The 4,368-nt window shown below is 45.7% G+C and overlaps 1 long non-coding RNA gene across 1 annotated transcript; it reads left to right on the forward strand.

Moving 5' to 3' along the window:
- Nucleotides 1-385: 385 nt before the first annotated feature.
- On the forward strand, nt 386-4,136 carry LOC135177820 (uncharacterized). Its single transcript, XR_010303169.1, has 3 exons — nt 386-461; nt 3,108-3,184; nt 4,072-4,136. It is a non-coding gene; the product is annotated as an uncharacterized LOC135177820 (long non-coding RNA).
- The last annotated feature ends 232 nt before the right edge of the window (nt 4,137-4,368 follow it).

Consider the following 4,368-nt stretch of genomic DNA (forward strand, 5'->3'; position numbering starts at 1 on the left):
GGCAGTTGGTGCCATGGTCTAGCCTTGAGCTCTGTGGTAAAGGGTTGGACTTGATGATCTGTGAGGTCTCTTCCAACCTTGGTGATACTGTGATACTGTGAATCCTATCTCATGTTCTGCTTTGTGTCCACTGCCATTTGCCTTGTCACTGGACACCCCTGAGAGGAGCCTATCTCCATCCATCTTACTCTCACCCTTTAGATATTTATAAGCATTAATTAGAGATCCCCCTCCTTATATTAGTAACCCTACAGCATTGTAAAGGGTTAACCCTCCTGGGAGTGGTCTGAACCTGACCCCAGGTGCAGTGATTAGCCCACTCCCACTTCCTGTCTATACCCCCTAAAAAGGCAGAGGAACTTCCTCTTTTCTCTCTCTCTTTGCTCTCCCTGCCTGCCTGATAGCACCACCCTTTGTTTCTGCTGCTCCTGGTTTATTCCATATGGCCATCCTACCACATGGTGAGACCACCTCCTCCTCCTCAATCTGCCATCAGTCTGGTTGTATATATATTTGTATCTCGATTCCCCTTCCCTATACCTTTTTCTAACTCTACTACCTTAAATACCTTTTATTCATTGTTAAAGTTTTTCTTTCAACTCCCAAATCGAAGCAAGACTGTTCTTTGGGTGTTTTATTCCTTTTCACTCTCTCCATCTAATTCTTTTCTTTCCAAAGTGGAGCAGAGGGGGAGGCATCCTGTTATTCTATTGTTTTGTTAGGTTTTGAGTCTCTGGGAAGCTTAAATCAGTCTGATATATTAATAAGCATGTTGTCGCAATGCTTCTCATCTTCCTGCCACAACATTGCTTTAGGGGACTGAAATTTTGGGCTCCCCAGCTCAAGAGAGAGAGGGGCCTGCTGGAAAGAATACAGCAGAGTGCCCTAAGGATAACTGGGGGACTTAAGTGTCTCTCCTGTGAAGAGAGAGTGAGAAACCTGGGGCTGTTTAGTCTGGAGAAGAGAGGGCTGAGAGGGGATCTGATCAATGTGTACAAACATCTGAGGGGTGGGTGTCAAGTGGCTGGGGCCAAGCTCTTTCTGGTGGTCAGCAGCAATAAGACAAGGAGCAAGAGCTACAAACTGGAACAGAGAAGGTTTCACCTCAACATGAGGAGAAACTTCTTTACAGTGAGGAGGGCACTGGAACAGGCTGCTTAGAGAGGTTGTGGAGCCTCCTTCTCTGGGGACGTTCAAACCCCACCTGGATGCATTCCAGTGTGAATTACCCTGGGTGATCCTGCTTTGGCAGGGGGGTTAGACTCAATGATTCTGCAAGTCCCTTCCAACCTCTAAAGCTCTGTGCTTCTGTGAAAGGAGCCCTGGGTTTAAAGAAGCGGGAACATGGCTGTGATGGTTTGGGAGCTACCTGCTCCCCCACTCTTCTGAAATCACTCAGCCTGCTGGGAATTAAGGAATGAAGCTTTCTATTCACAGCTTAGCACAATATACAAGCAGGTATTTACAATATATTACAAATATACACAGCTATATAAAAAAAATACAGGTTAAAGGCAATACAGAAACACAGCAGCCCTCCCAGAAATCGGAGATCCCAGGAGGGGCTCCCAACTGCCCTTCCACCTGCTTTCCAGCCCTCTGCCTTATCCCAGAGTCTGCCTTGCATGCAAGGTGAGTTTGGAGGCTCAGCCAGGGAGGTTAGAAGCAGAATTAGTTGATTTACACAGCAGAAGCCCAGGGAGAAAACCACAGACGCCAGCTCTGACAGAGGCTCTCACACACTCTGCCTTACCTGTGTTTGTGCCCTCGCTTGTGCACACCTCGGCCGAGCCTGTGAGTGCAGCAGCCACCACCACCATTGCTTCCTTTTCACAGCCCATCATCCAGTTTCTCTCCTTAGAATATTCCAGTTAGCCTCAAACGAGCACAACGGGTGAGGTGTGAGACCCCCGAGTGAGGGGATGAGCAACTGCTAAGCAGCTGTCTTCAGCTCTGCCTGTCCAGAACGACGGAGGCAGAGCAGCTTCTGCCTGAGACGCTCCCCAGCCTGCCGGCCCTGAGGCAGGGCCCTTGAGGAAGGGCTCCCCTGAAGGGGGCCTACATGAAGGACCAAGAAACTGTTTACAAAGGCCTGCTGTGACAGGAGGAGGGGCACTGGCTTCAAACTAGAGCAGATCCGATTTAGATTGGATGTTAGGAGCAAATGCTTTGCTGTGAGGGTGACAGCACTGCAACAGGTCTGTCAGGGAGGTGCCTGAGGCCTGTTCCCCGGAGGTAATGAAGGTGAGGTCCGACAGGGCTCTGGGCAACCTGAGGATGTCCCTGCTGATCTGGGGGAGGGAAATTGGGCTTGATGACCTCTGGAGGTCTCTTCCAACCCAGACTATTCTATGATGAGTGGGGATCTGGGGACAGGAGGCCTCTGCCAGCCAATAAGGCCGGAGAGAGGGAGCCAAGGCCTGAGAGGCAGCCAGGCCTCTGAGGGAGCATGGCTGGAGGCTGCTGCCGTGAAGGTGCTCAGAGGTGCTCCTGTGAGGTAAATCAGTGAGTTAAAAGCCATATCTGAAAGCTTGTTGGGGTTTGTTTTTTTTGCACTGCAGTTTGGAGGATGGGTATAGAAAAGGTTAGGAAGTGCTAGCTCAAATCCAGGATGGAGCTTTTCAAGGATAGGTTGTTACACACAGATTGATGCCACACTGTTGTCAGCATGCCAGGGGTAGTTTTAGCTGTCAGCTCTGCCAGAGTCTGCCAACCAACTTTAACTTGTTTTCTGACTTTTCCAAATGTTTTCCAAGTTTTTGCTTGCTGTGCTGAGGATAAATTGTCCCTTGCTTTCTGTAAAACCGCATTTGTTTACTTGTTTCCTTTTCCTCTCCATTTCTTCCTGTGGTTTTGTCTCTTTTTTTTTCTGCAAAACCCAAGCACAAACCCTGCGTCTTTGCCTAACCGTGATATAAACACACTGCACCAAAGCTGTCTCAAAACCATAAGGGTTTTTTCTCCCACCAGTGGTCACTCTTGTGCAAGTCACATTTGCTTCCCTCTTGAGCTGGGTATGCCTTCACCATGCCCCTGCCCAAGGTTACAAACTGGACAGGCAACTACTCAGGAATAAGCTGTTACAGCAGCTCTTTTCTTCTTCTCAGACAGGTGAAGATATTCTCCTGGAATGAACATTTTTGGAGAAAAATCTTCCAGCCACGTGTGCAAGAGATCTGAACAGGTAAGCTACAATCCTGCAGCTTTTTGTTCTTTCCCAGAGCCTCTCTCTTCCCGCTCTGAGCTGGTAGTGAATAACCCCATCCGAAAAAGCACATCTCACTTTGCAAACACAGTAATTACAGTGACATAGCATTCAAAGAATGTTGAAAAGTGCAGGGGACTTCAAAGATTGAAACATTAGAAAGCTGAAAGTAAGATTGTACAACTTCTGTGTGTGCATTATGCTACATTTACTGGGCTGTCTGCTCTTTCATTCGCAGGTAAGACAGGTAGTACAGACATACTTCTGTTTTCCCTCACAGTTCAATGTGTGGTCCCAGGCCCTGTTTACTCCCTAGAGTAAATTATTTCCTCTTCAGCTCTTTGATAGCACTTTTTATAGCAACATTTACCTATGTGATAATCAAGATTTACTTTATTTTTGTTATACCACCAGAAGGTGAAGGGAAATGAGATACAGAAGGGAAAAAAAAGTCTCCTGATGTATGATTATAATTATTTCAGAATACTTACCATTTCATCTTCATATTAAAACACTAAATTAAGGTTGACTACAGTAACTGGGAGTTTATGACATTATTTCCTTAATAGGCAGCAAGTTAAATATCTGGAGCAATTGGATCACCTGAGTGATGTTAATCAGTTACTGAAGTTAGTCACTTTGCTCCTTGAAATCCACTGAATTCACAGCAGTAATATGTACAAAAGAGACTTTTTGATTCTGGCTACTTTCTGGTTTTGGTGTAGCAAAAAAAAATAGTATCCATCTTTTAAAAGTGCTGATAGCTGATACTGCTTTTTAATTTATACTGGGGTTTACTATGAATGTTTTATAAAAATACTCAAGTGAAACTATATCTTACTACTATGGCTGTCTTTTGTCCTCAGCTTCAGCATTTCACTGCATCTAACCCTTGAGTATCAGCTTGGGCCCCCTGAAAATGAGGTACATGTAAGTGACCATAAATCATTGACTGTGTGGTTTGCCTATCACCACACGATGACTTTAGTAATGGCACTTAGATAATTCAGATCTCAGCTCTTAAGTGGATCTGGCTTTTCTATCAGTTCCAGGAATCTCTACCTTAGTTATTACCTGCAGTTTATCAATATGTGGAGATCTAGAAGAGCCTACTTCACTATAGAACCCTGATTCATCCCAAAGCAGCTCAGAACTATGCAAGG

Source organism: Pogoniulus pusillus, chromosome 8, assembly GCF_015220805.1.
Source record: "Pogoniulus pusillus isolate bPogPus1 chromosome 8, bPogPus1.pri, whole genome shotgun sequence".
In the NCBI taxonomy this organism is placed as follows: domain Eukaryota; kingdom Metazoa; phylum Chordata; class Aves; order Piciformes; family Lybiidae; genus Pogoniulus; species Pogoniulus pusillus.